Source organism: Benincasa hispida, chromosome 8 (assembly GCF_027475165.1).
Source record: "Benincasa hispida cultivar pf3 chromosome 8, pf3_genome.v1.1, whole genome shotgun sequence".
Lineage (NCBI taxonomy): Eukaryota > Viridiplantae > Streptophyta > Magnoliopsida > Cucurbitales > Cucurbitaceae > Benincasa > Benincasa hispida.
This window is the reverse complement of record NC_143485.1, coordinates 20,659,526-20,674,177: the sequence shown is the minus strand read 5'-3', so window position 1 is coordinate 20,674,177 and position 14,652 is coordinate 20,659,526.

Here is a 14,652-nt window from a genome sequence, read left to right as displayed (position 1 = left end):
GATTTAATATAAATGTTTAATCAACAAATTAAACAGAGTTTGGAGAGTTAAAAATATTTAAATTTGACTTAAATATTAATAACATGAATATTTCATGTTTGAATTAAGTGTTTTAATAATTTAATTAATTCATAGTTTATTTATTTAAAATTTTTGAATTTATGAAATTCAAAATATATAATTAATTTAATTATAAATAAATAAATTTCATTTCATGAAAATAATTTGAAATTTCATTTAAAATTAATATAAATGAGATTAGTGGGAAAAGTTGGATTTTCCACTAATTCAAATACCTAATCCACTAATTGAGTGGATTATTGAGTGTCAATGTCACAATTAAATCATTTTGCATGTTCGAATTATATATATACAAGTTAATTTGAAGGGAAGTGATTCATGCAAATCCAATTTTAAAAAGGTGAAAATTCTGGAAAATTTTTCTTCACTCCAATTCTCAAATTCCACTTAAATATCTCTCAATTTGAATCCCAGAATCCAATCTAAGGCTTGAGAATAGTAGAGAAGACTCTTGTGGTAGTCTACTTTAAAGATTGAAGAAGAAATTTAGGGAGAAGTGAAGCAATCAAAAGGATTCTATAAAGGTTGTATACTTGAAAACCCATTTCTATTTTTTCCTTGAACTTGCATGTTTCTTTACTAAAATTAATATATTTAGAGTGTTTAATATCCAAATTTCTACCGTATGTTGAATGTCAACTCTATCAATTGATACTAGAGCATGTTTTAAGTACTCAATTCACGTTAATTTTAGCTTGGTGGGTGTTTTTCATGAGTTACATGAAATGGGTGTTGAAATGGATATATTATGGTTTTGGCATTATTTTTCTCTTCAATCAAGATGTAATTTTTGTAATTAGCTCTTTGTTTATGGGCCTTAATGTATGACTAAGAGTCTGTAAATTTGTTAGAGTCAATATAGTTGCAATTAGGTTGTAATTGATAAAGAATCGAAGTATCATCAGCAACAAGTGAAGCTTTTGTCTTACAGCATTGCAACGCTGCCCTTGGAGCGTTGCATCGATGTTCTTCAACCAACCCAAATGAGGAGGATTTTCCCGTGGCATTGCAATGTTGGGATGAAGCGTTGCAGCACTATTCATTCTAACCTAGAACGCGCGCGCGTGACCAAACCGGTGGTTCAATTGAACCGGTCCAATCGGTTCATTTCTTGGAGGTTCGTTCAACCTATTTCAGATCGATTCAGCTCAAATTTCTCCCTTGGAGGTTCAGTTTGGGTGGTTTGGAGTTGGTTCGGGCGGTTCAAGACCTGTATTAAATTATTTTGTAATAATGTTAGGTTTTGCTTGCTTAGGATTCCAAAACCAGTCTATTTTAGTGTATGTTTAATTATTTATGCATTTTGAATGTATGTTTAATTAAATTAAATCTACTATGTGCATAGAGTATTCCATATAGATTTAAAATTCTACCATAAAAAGCATGTATCATGCATTAAAAATATGTTATAATATATAGTATGCATGATTTAGGGTTTCATGTATTTAATATAAACTGTTATATTAAATTATGGAATGCTTGATGTATGTTATATTTTATAAAGTGTTATAAAATGAATTAGACATTTAAAATCTATAACAAAGATATATGCATGCTCATATAGGGTTAGAAAATAACATCTTGTTTTAATAATGAAAACAAGTCGTTATCTGGTATAACTTTGGTTACAAACTGGACCGGTCTATAATCCTGTCTAAGGCTGGAGGTACTTAAGTTGACGGTTTATGGAATACCCGCTACCTGAAGATTATATTTGAATTATTGGGTGTTGTTAACCCGATTTTATGAGCATGGGTGAGCAATATGAGGTAATAAAATGATTTTATCACTTAGACATCTTAGGTTAAATCCAAATATAATCGTTATACTTGGATAATCACCTAGATTTAGGATGTTTTAGCCATATACCTAACTAAAGAACATATCCAAACAATTAGAACACTTCATGGGAGATTAATAATATATATGATATATTATTTTTAGCTCTCACGTCCCTAAGAGTTTACATCGTGAGATCCTGCTCGACTTCGTGTCGCTTTTACCGCGACTGCTCCATTCGAAAAGTGTTTGCATGTGTCAATAACAATGTGAATAGGGGAAGTAGTTCACAGTAAGTAGGTGAAGGAAATGTATAAACATATCATGTTGTCTCTTCTATTAGTTTGAATCGTGAGATTCTTATGTTGCGCATGCTGTCGTTTTTCCAGCGACTATCCCCTCAGAGGATTGTAACATAGGATTCAGAACAACTTAAACTTCAAAAGTGAATAGGGTTTCTTAGTTCCGTCTTCAACATTTTCTTCATATTCGGGGGCTTGTTGACACTGTTCTATGAAATCTAAAAATGGAAGGTCACACTTACAAACTTATACTAAATTTAGTAAGTTCTTGGCCGAAAACGGTAACTAAATAACTAATGGAATAAAGAGTTATTCTGGAATTAGGTTTTTAGTAAAGAATATCTTACTTTAGTGAAAGAGTATTTGATTGCCCCTCGGTAGCATCTATTTTGACTCACTAAAGTATTGTTGCAAATAAATAATGAAATCTGGGTATATTATTACTTTTGCTAAAATTAAATTTGGATTAGATGCAATTTCCTAATAAAATTTTGTTTATGTTTCAACATGTCGAATTCAATTATCCAACTTTTAGCTTCTGACAAATTTAACAGTGAGGATTATTCAAACTAGAAATCAAACATCAATATGATACTAGTTGTAGATGATTTAAGGTTTGTCTTAACGGAGGAATGTCCTCCAATTCCCAACACTACTGCAAACCGAAATGTTCGGGATGCATATGACAGATGGGTTAGGGAAAATGAAAAATCCTGAACCTACAACTTAGCTAGCATATCCGATGTGTTAACTAAGAAACATGAAAGCATGGTCACCACCAGGGAGATCATGGAGTTGTTACAGGCGATGTTTGGACAACTGTCCTCATCCATTCGACATGATGCTATTAAATACATTTACAATTCCCGAATGAAGGAGGGAACCTCTATTAGACAACATGTCCTGGACATGGTGGTCTACTTCATTATCGTAGAAGCAAACGGGGTCGTCATAGACGAAAAGAGCCAAGTCAATATCATCATAGAATCTCTTCCGAAGAGTTTCTTGACATTTCAAACAAATGCTGTGAGGAATAAAATTGAATATAATCCGACTACTCTCTTGAATGAGCTTCAGTCTTACCAATCCCTGATGAAAAATAAGAATCAGGAAGGGGAAGCAAACGTTGTAACCCAAAGAAAATTTTAGAAGGGATCAACATTTATGTTGAAACCTTTTGATAAGAAGTCCGAACCTTCTAATGATAAAAGTATCCAAATGAAGAAGTGGGAAAAAGGAAAAAAGAATACTTCGGCAAAGAATAGCAAGACAAAGTTGCAAAAAAAAAAAAAAAAATATTTCCATTGGAATGAGGATGGGCATTGGAAAAGAAATTTCCCTAAATATCTTGCTGAAAAGGAGGAAAAGGAACACCAAGGTAAATTTGATTTATTTGTAATTGAAACATGTTTAGTGAAAAGTTCTCATTTGACCTGGATACTAGATTCAGACACCACTAACCATATTTGCACTTTCTTTTAGGAAACTAGTTTCTGAAGACGCTGACAGAAAACAAGATGACTTTCAAGGTGAGAATAGGTGAAGTCATTTCAGCTCGTGCAGTAGGAGATCTAAAGTTAGTTTTTGGAGATGCTTACATTTTGTTGGAAAATGTATATTATGTACCCGACATGAAAAGAAATTTAATTTCAATCTCTTTTTTATTAGAACATATGTATAAAGTTATTTTTGATATCAATGACGTGTTCATTAGTTTGAGAGGTGTTCAAATATGTTATGCTAAATTTGAAAATAACTTATATATATTAAAACCGAATGAGGCAAAAACTATTTTAAATATAGAGATGTTTAAAACAGTTGAAACTCAAAATAAGAAACGATAAATTTCTCTTAATGCCTATCTTTGACATTTAAGACTTGGACACATAAATCTCAACAGGATTGAGAGATTAATAAAGAATGGGCTTCTAGACTAGTTAGAAGACAATTTTTTACCTCCATGTGAATCATGTCTTGAGGGTAAAATGACCAAAAGATCTTTTACAGGAAAAGGTCTAAGAGCCAAAGAACCTTTAGAGCTTGTACACTCAGATCTTTGTGGTCCGATGAATATTAGAGCTTGAGGAGTATTTGAATATTTCATCAGTTTTATTGATGACTATTAGAAGATATGGTTATGTTTACCTGATGCATCATAAGTCTGAAACTCTTGAAAAGTTCAAATAGTACAAGGCAGAGGTTGAAAAATTATTAGGTAAAAAGATTAAAACATTTCGATCAGATCGAGGTGATGAGTATATGGATTTAGAATTCTAGAACTATTTGATAGAACATGGTATTCAATCCTAACTTTTTGCACCTGGTACACCATAACAAAATGGTGTAGTAAAAAAGAGAAATAGAACTCTGTTAGACATGGTTCGTTTGATGATGAGTTAGGCCAATTACCTTAGTCTTTTTTGGAATATGTAGTACTGCAGTATTTATTTTGAACATGGTTCCCTTGAAAAGTGTTTCAGAAACACCATACGAGTTATGGAGAGAGCGTAAAGTTTACGTCACTTCGAGATTTGGGAATGCCCAATACATGTGTTGGTGTAAAACCCAAAGAAATTGAAACGACATTCTAAAGTAGCCTCTTTGTAGGATACCCCAAAGAAACAAAAGGTGGTATGTTTTATAATCCTCTGATAAAGTGCTTGTATCAACAAATGCTATATTCTTAGAGGAAGACCACATAAGATATCATCAACCTTGTAGTAAACTAGTATCGAATGAGATGTCTAGGAAAACTACAGATAAATCAACAAAAGTTGTTGATGAAACTGATTCGTTACATCCTTCTCAAGAATTGAGAATACCTCGACGTAGTGGAAGGGTTGTTCAACAGACTGATCGGTATATGGATTTAACAAAAACTCACGTCATCATACCTGATGATGGCTTAGAGGATCCATTGACCTTTAAACAAGCAATGGAGGATGTAGATAGAGACCAATGGATAAAAGTCATGAATCTTGAAATTGAGTCTATGTACTTCAATTCAGTCTGGGAACTTGTAGAACAACCAGATGGGGTGAAACCTATTGGTTGTAAATGGGTCTACAAGAGAAAATGAGACCAAGCTGGTAAGACATAGACCAAGCTAGACTCGTGGCAAAAGGATTTACCCAAATAGAGGGGGTAGACTATGAAGAAACCTTCTTTTCTGTTTCCATGATCAAGTATATTAGAATACTTTTATCCATTGTCACCTTTTATGATTATGAAATATGGAAAATGGATATTAAGACAACCTTTTTGAATGGCTATCTTGAAGAAAATATCTACATGTCTCAACCAGAAGGGTTCTTTGAACAGGGTCAAGAGCAAGTTTGCAAACTCAAAAGGCCCATTTATGGGTTAAAATAAGCATCTCGATCCTAGAATATAAGATTTGACACTGCGATAAATCTTATGGCTTTCAATAGAATGTTGATGAACCTGTGTCTACAAGAAAATTGTCAACAAAACTGTAACTTTTCTGGTTCTATATGTTGCTGATATCCTACTCATTGGGAATGAGGTAGGATTCCTTGCTGACATCAAGAGATGGCTAGCATCAAAATTTTATATGAAAGATTTAGGAGATGCACTGTATGTTCTTGGGATCCAAATAGTTTAGAATTGCAAAAACAGAACACTGGCACCATCTCAAGAATCTTATATAGACAATATGTTGTCTAAATATAAAATGCAAAATTCCAAAAAAGGTTTCTTACCTTTTAGACATGAAATTCATCTGTCTAAGAAACAGTGTCCTAAGACACCTCAAGAAGTTGAGGATATAAAAAGAATTCCTTATGCATCAATAGTCGAGAGTTTAATGTATGTCATGTTGTGTACACGTCTAGACATATGCTTTGTAGTTGAAATAGTCAGCAGATTTCAGTCCAATCCTGGATATAGTCATTGGACTTCCGTTAAGAACATCCTCAAGTATCTTCGGAGAACGAAGGACTATATGCTCATGTATGGCTCTAAGGATTTGATCCTTACTGGATACACTAATTTTGATTTTCAGACCGATGTGGATTTCAGGAAATATACTTCAGGATCAGTATTCACTCCAAATGGAGGAGCTATATTCTAGAGGAGTATAAAACAAAGTTTTATTGCTAACTCCACCATGGAAGCGAAATATGTAGCTACATGTGAAGCAGTTAAAGAAATAGTATTATTAGAGAGAATATTTTCTGAATACACCAACGGTGCCTCTAGGGTTACAGAGTTTATATAGCGCACTACTCTGTACTTGGTTGTTCGAAGTGCCAACAAACAAATTCAAGACATTCCAACAATAACGAATTACATTAGTTAATAGACAAAAAGTCTTGATGCCTTGCCATAAGATAATGAGGATAGCTCGTATGGTTAAGGTATATATCATTGACTAAGAAATCAAACATTTAAATCCCCGTATTCCACTTGTTGTTGATCAAGACAAAAAAAAAAATCCCGGAGATAGTTGTGAACTTTTTATTATATAGGTTAAACTACAAAGTTTAGTCTTTGGAGTTTTAGGCTTTTGTCTATTTCATTCTTGAATATCTTTCAAATGTATTGAATAGATCCTTAATTCTCAAATGCAAAATTTTGAGAGTTGTAGTAATTAAAACCTAAAATAGTATTTGGCAATAGCCGAACATTCCAAAAATGGGGTGCAATTGGTGTATTTGGCTCCCATGTTATCAGGCCACCAACTTTCTTGTCTATTGGCATAAGAATTCCTTCCAAAGTTTATATGGATTCTGTCATCTCAACCGCAATTATTCCATATATTTGGATATTAAAAATAAAATGTTTAAGAGATGAATTCAAATATTGATTTGTATATGTGTCAATTTATATCCTCCATTACATTTCATCAAATATCGGGGTCAAACTTATAGTTTTATCAATTAAACTCTTAAACTTTCATAATTTAAACTTTTAGTCAACATTTTCCTTGAAAAATTGTCCATGCTATTAGTTCAAGCGAATGGTTCATTTTGTTAATTCAATATCAAAGAAATCTATAGACTCATAATCGATTTTTAAAAATAATTTTAATAAAGGGTTTAAGTTAAACAATGGAGAAGTTTAATTAATATATCTATAAGTCTCATGCACCATTAAGTGAGTTATTGAGCTTTTATGGAAACAATGACTTTTGTTGCTACTTTAGTGAGATTTTATGGAAAGAATAATTTTATTTACTATCAATGGAATCATGTGATAACAATGATCTAAATTGATAATTTAGGGTTTAAACAATACAACTATTAGCTTGAGATTTTAATTGATATCATTACAAAGTCTAAGAGTATAAATTATTTATTTTAATTTTCTTAAAATTTAAAAAATGTTAAAAACATTTTAGTTTATCAATTTTATTTTATAACGATTTAGTATATATATTTTCAATACTTTGCAACAATTTAATCATTAAACATTAGTGTGTACCAAATATTGATCTTTTTGTTGAAAGCCAAAATCTAGATTGCGAAAAATGCACCTGACCCTCATGTGACAACAACAACAAATTTGAATTCAATGATGGACATTACCTGAAAGATGAAAAAATTTGCACATTGATGTGGTGCTTGCCACATAGACTGTGATGCTCAAGTAAGAATTTGTATCTTTGTAGCAGACAGAGAGTTTGAGCATAAGGATGTACTTCTTCCTAGAGCTATCATGATTTATTTATTGATATAGTTGACCTAGGTCCTTCCTAATAGAGTTTTCGAGTTGCATTGGGATTATCTTTTAACTCACTAGACTGAAGCGTATCCTGACATGTTGCTAGCATTACAAGAAAAAGATGATCTTCTGACATTAAAAATACCACCATTAGAAGATACTTTATCTTTAGACGTCGTAAAATAGTCGTTGGGAGTTACTTATAACTCCCAACGACATGTAACCAACATTGGGAGTTCTAGTTCAATATAATCAACCTCCCGATGGTTAATTAGTGCATCGGAGTTATGCGTAACTCCCAATGCTAGTTTTACGTTGTCGAGAGATATGCTTCACATCTTCCATGACAGGCTAATTTTACTGTATTAGGAGATAGGCTTCAGATCATCATGCGATATCGAGTTTGAACTCTTAACATATTACTGCGTCGGGAGATTATATAAACTCTTGACAGTAATTTATGGCATATGGAGTTAGGCATAACTCTCAACGCTAGCGTTTTGAGCACTGGAAGATAAAAAATTTCAGATCCATCACAGATTTTCGATCTTCAAGATTAAGGTGCTCTCCACTCTCAACCTCAACACCTCTCGTCGGTGCCCGTCAGTCGATCACCGCCATCGCCCGTCGATCTTTAAGGTAGGGTTGTCGTGTGGTCGTCAATCGAGCCCCATCGTCACCTTTCTTGCCAGATTTTGTCCTTTTTTAGGCAAGTACTCTATTTTTCTTTTTTCTTTTCTTTTTTTTTTTTTTGGTTAATTTTGATTTTGTTTTTGTTTTTGTTTTTGTTTTTATTTTTGTTTTTTTTCCTTCATTGAGCTTTTTGGACATCTTCATTAAGCGTCATTGGTTCCGTTTGTTTGCCTTAATTTTGATTTTGGATAAGTACTCTATTTTCTTAAGTTTTTCTATTTTATCCTAAAATTCTTAACTAATTGAAAGTGATGGTGAACTTGAAATCTATGTTCTTGGAAGTGATTATGAACTTGAAATCATCGAGTCGAAGACGTTGTCATTTTATTATGTTAGGAATTTTGCTGTTAAGAATTGTGAATCTACTGTTTTTACTTCCTTTTCCTTTTTATTTGTTATTTTGTAGAGCTTCTTTGGATCTATGGAAATTGCTGAGGTTGAGTTCATATATAGTAAATGGAACTGATTAGATGGAGTTTGAGTTATGGTCATCTCTGCATGTTCAATTTGTTTGTTCATTTGAGTAATTGAGGATTCATTCATTGTTTTTATCAATTACGAATGGTTAGAACGCTTGAATTTGATATTTGATTTTCTTTGTTTTCATGTTTAATTATAGATTCTGGATCTTTCATGTGGATTTTTTAAGAGATTAATAGACTTTTTAGAAACTTCTCTCTCTTTTTATTCATAAGTTTCTTTGTATTTTTCCCTTTAATTTCTTGTTCTTGGTGTTTTGTTTTCTAGAACTTATAGTTGAGAAACACATCCATAAGTCTCTAATAATTCTATTCTTATTTCTATGAGTATATATAAGCCTCTAAAAGTTAACCACCATTCATTATCTACAAAATGCAAGTTATAATTTGTTTTGGATTACAAGTTGGGTCAGAAAAGGTTTATTTTTAAGAATGAATAAATAATGGATAAAACTTAGAAATAAGTTGTTGGTCGAGTATAGAGAAGGAATATCCCAATTTTTAGATGTGGCAAAGTTTCATGCTAATGATTCTAGATGAACAAGATGTCCATGCAAGAATTATATGAATTCAATGTAGGAGTCATTAGAGGGTGTGTAGCAACATCTATTAACATATGGGATATCTCCCTCATACTGTGAATGGGTATATCATGGATAGCCAGAAAACTTATCAAGAGGTTTGAAAGTCATACAACTTATTCATTACATAATTTTTTTTTGTAGGTAACTACTTTTTTGGAGATTTTGCTTGGAGATGTTGTTGGAGATGCCGTTTGGAGATGTCATCCAACTTTCTTCTATGTATTCATCAAGGCATATTTGTTTTATAGACCATCTTTGCCAATTTTTCTCTATTTTATGTAATAAAGAATACTATCGACTTTGTTTGTTTATTTGTTTTATGTGAATACATTTGATTTGCTTAATAATGTTCTAAATTTTAGGTTATCCAGATCAAAATTTAAAAAAAAACAAAAAAATAAAAAAAGGATAAAAGGCTTGAATAGTGAACTATTTCCTGATGAAGGCGTCGGGAGTTCTACTATCACCTGACGGCTAGTAAATAATCGGAAGTTTGATTTTAGAAATTGAGTTTTTGAATCAAACTCCTGATGACAGTAATATCATCGGGAGATCAGAGAACTCTCGATGGTTTTTATACATCCGTCGAGAGTTCATAACTTCCAACGCAGTACACTAGGCATTGAGAGTTATCATTAACTCCTGATGGTATGTATACACGCGTTGAGATATGATCTCCTGACAGTATATCCTGACCAAACTCTCAATGACTATTTGGTCATCGGACGCGTTTTTTTACCATTTCCCCACGATTTCAAGGATGACATCGAGCATTTTCCCTTAGCCTCATTTTGGGCCTAAGTTGATCCCTTGAGCTAGCATATGTGAGGCATGCTTCATTAGGTACTTTGTTAGGCTCGGTCTCAGCCTTGGCCAAGGCCAAGTATATGCTGGTTTGTGCCGAGGCCCAAGGCGTACCCTCTCGCTAGGGCCATTTTAGTCATAGGGTGTCACTTTCAGCGACAAATCCAAAAATTTTGTTGACAGGAGACTTTATATAATTTAGTAAAAATAATTGTAATGGGTGAGACTTGAATTTGGGTCTAGAGAGACCTAAAAGGTAAATTTACTACTGGCTAACTAGTGGTTTTGATACTATACCAGTCTTATATATATATATATATATATATATATAATATAATATAATATAATATAAAAAACATGAAGTTGAAGGGGTCTCTGGGCCCATACAAAATCCGCCTATGATCATTTTTGTCTTGAATCTGTTGGGTGAAAAAATATATTTAAAACGGTCAATTGATTATATTTAAAACGATCCGTTGATTATTTTTAAAATGGTCCGTTGATTAATTTTAAAACGTTCTGTTGATTAATTTTTAAAAAGGTCCGTTGATTAATTTTAAAACGGTCGGTATTGATGCTGAAGGCCTATAAAAGGCGAGGCCTTCAGCAGTTCGTGAGCCACATAATTCATTTTCATAATTCTCACTTCATTTTCCTCTCCTCCTCCATTTTAGCTTTTCGAGCAGTGAGTTTAGAAAGGGTGTACGTTCCAATCGGTAACAGTACATTTCTGATCGATTTTCATTTTGATGTTTTATCTTGGGGATGGCGTGGATATTTTCAGACCTGCTTGCACACTTGGGCAAAGCCGCGAAACGTCTTAAAGAGATCAAGCTCCGTGACTCAGCCTATAACGAGTTTCTGCTTTACAGGTTTTACTATTCACTTGACTGTCATGCCTTGACGATTTACAGTTCGTTGTTCTAAGAGCCCTGCCGTTTCCAACAATTTTAAGATGTTTTGACATCATCAATGGCCCTCAGTAGCAACAATGAGATATCTAACCTCAACCGTCCATTCCGGTTCGAAGGAGTGAACTTCAAGCGGTGGAAGCAAAAGATGATGTTCTTCCTCATCGTCAAGAAAGTTTTTGAAGCTTGTACCAACGCTAAGCCAATCGTCCCTTTAGAAGAACCAACTAAACAAAAAATAAAAGAACTTGCTGACTGGAAGGTGAAAGACTTTCTGTGTAAGAATTTCATTTTAAATGGTTTGACTGATGATCTGTATGACTACTACAGTACAATGAAGACAACAAAGGAGGTCTGAGATGCCCTGCAAAAGAAGTATAACACCAAGGAGGCCGAGTCAAAAAAATATGCGGTTAGCCGTTATCTCAATTTCCAGATGATGGATGACAAATCTGTGGAGGCCCAATCCCATGAACTCCAGAAGATAGCCCACGAGATAATTACTGAAGGTATGCATCTAGACGAACAATTTCAAGTTGTTGTTATTATTGATAAACTACCCCCCTTGTGGTAGGACTTTAAAAACACTTTGAGGCATAAGACCAAGGAGTTCTCCTTGGAGAGTCTTATAACCCGGCTAAGGATCGAGGAGGAAGTCCGGAAGCAGGACTAGAGGGAGGAGGTGAACGTAGTACCTAGGAAACCTACCTCTACCGTGGTAAAACCTGACCAAAAACCTAAGGAGACAAAGAGAAAAGGTCAAAACTGTGGCTCCAGCAACCAGAACTAACAGAAAAAATAGAAGCCCTCTTTAGGAGAAACGGTACAGTTCCTCTGCTTTAATTGTAATAAATCTGGGCACATGGCTAGGAACTGTAGGAATAAGCGTCGTCCTGCTTGTCAGGCGAACCTGACAGAGGAACTGTTAGTCGCCATGATCATAGAAGTAAATGTGATCGGTGGTTGTGAAGGGTGGTGGATAGACACTGGCACGAAGCGCCATGTCTGTCACGACCTTAGTCTATTTAAAACTTATACTGAAACTAAGGATAAGAATATTCTGTTGAGAGATCACCACTTCACGAAAGTTGCTGGAACTGGCGAGGTGGAACTGAAATTTACCTCTAGGAAGACCCTCACGTTGAAGGATGTTTTGCACACTCCGGAGATACGAAAGAATTTGGTTTCGGGCTATCTCCTCAACAAAGTCGGGTTTACTCAAACTTAGGGGCAAACCTATATACCCTTACCAAAAATGTGTATATGGTGGGTTCTATGAATATTTGGCATGCTAGACTCTATCATGTGAATAAGAATTTAATTAGTAAAATGATTAGGCTGGAAGTTGTCCACAAATGATTTTGATAAATGCGAGTATTGTATTCAGGCTAAAATCATTAAAACTCTACATAAATCAGTACTTAGGAATTTTGAGCCTCTAAATTTGATTCATTCTGATGTTTGTGAATTTGATGGCATATTGACTATGAACATTAAAAGATATTTCATTACTTTTATTGACGACTGCTCTGATTTTAATTCTGTATACCTGCTGGAAAAAAAAAAGTGATGCTTTTGATGCCTTCAAACTTTTTTGTTTCTGAAATAGAGAATCAGTTTAATAAAAAAGTTAAAAGACTTCATAGTGATAGAATAATCGAGTACAACTCGGACAATTTTAATGAATTCTTTAACTCACATGTAATAATACACAAAAAGACCGCACCTTATTCTCCTAAAATGAAGGGAAAAGCCGAAAGGAAAAATATAACTTTAGCTGAGCTAGTAGTTGCTATTTTACTTAGTTTAGGAGCCGTGTCTTATTGGTGGGGTGAAATCATCCTTACCGTGTGTTATGTCCTAAATAGAATCCCGAAATCTAAAAATAAAACTTCACCTTACGAAATTCTCAAGAATAAGAAACCAAACTTGTCCTACTTTAAAACATGGGGTTGTTTAGCCTTTGTAAGGATTCCTGACCCAAAAAGGAAAAAGTTGACTAGTAGAGCTTTCAAGTGTGTCTTTATAGGTTATGCCTTAAATAGTAAAGCCTACAGGTTCTATGATCTAGTGAACCAAGTGATCATTGAGTCAAATGATGTCGACTTCTTTGAAGATAGGTTTCCTTTTAAATCAAGGAATAATGGGGGCTCTGGTTCAAGTGGTATAACCCTAGTTAGAAATCCTAACCCTAGAGAGGAAACTGACCCAAAAGTTAGATGAAGCAAAAGAGCTAAAACCACCAAAGATTTCGAAAATGACTTCCTGACCTACAATGTAGAAGAAGACCCCAAAGATCTAAGAGTTTCTCTGTCTTCAGTATATGTCAACCTATGGCAAGAAGCCATAAATGATGAGATGGACTCACTTGAATCAAATAGGACTTGACACTTAGTAGATCTACCCCTAGGATGTAAGGCAATAGGGTGCAAATAGATCTTAAGGAGGAAACTTAGACCTGATGGGACTGTCGACAAATTTAAAGCCAGGTTAGTAGTGAAGGGCTTTAAATAGAGAGAAAACGTAGATTTCTTTGACACCTTCTCCCCTGTCACTAGAATTGCCTCTATCCATGTCCTTTTTTCTCTCGATGCCCTTTATAACCTCGTAGTACATCAGATGGATATAAAAACCGCTTTCATAAATGGTGAACTTGAAGAAGAGATTTACATAGAACAACCTGAGGTTTTTGTTGTCCATGGTCAAGAAAATAAGGTGTGTAAATTAGAAAAATCTCTCTATGGACTAAAACAAGCTCCTAAGCAATGACATGAAAAATTTGACAACCTTATCCTATCTAAAGGTTTCAAGGTCAATGAAAGTGACAAATGCATCTACCATTAGTTTGATAATAACCTCTGCACTATCTTGTGTCTATATGTATATGATTTATTGATCTTTGGGTCGAACTTGCACGTCATAAATGATGTAAAATCAATATTGAGTGCGAACTTCAACATGAAAGACTTAGGAGAAGCTAGTGTAATCTTAGGCATAAAAGTAAATAGGTCTGAAAAGAGAATTTCTTTAGATCAATCTCACTATATAGAAAAGATTCTAAAGAAATATAATTACTTTGAGTGTAAACCAGCCTGTACTTCTTATGACCCTAGTGTCAAGTTGTTCAAGAACACTGGTGACGGTGTTAATCAATCTGAGTATGCGAGCATCATAGGCAGTCTTAGATATGTTGCCGATTGCACTAGGCCTGACATAGCTTATGCTGTAGGACTACTTTACAGGTTTACAAGTAGACCTAGTAAAGGGTCATGAGATACTTAAAGAAAGGGTCATGAGATACTTAAAGAAAACCCAAAACCTAGGATTACATTAT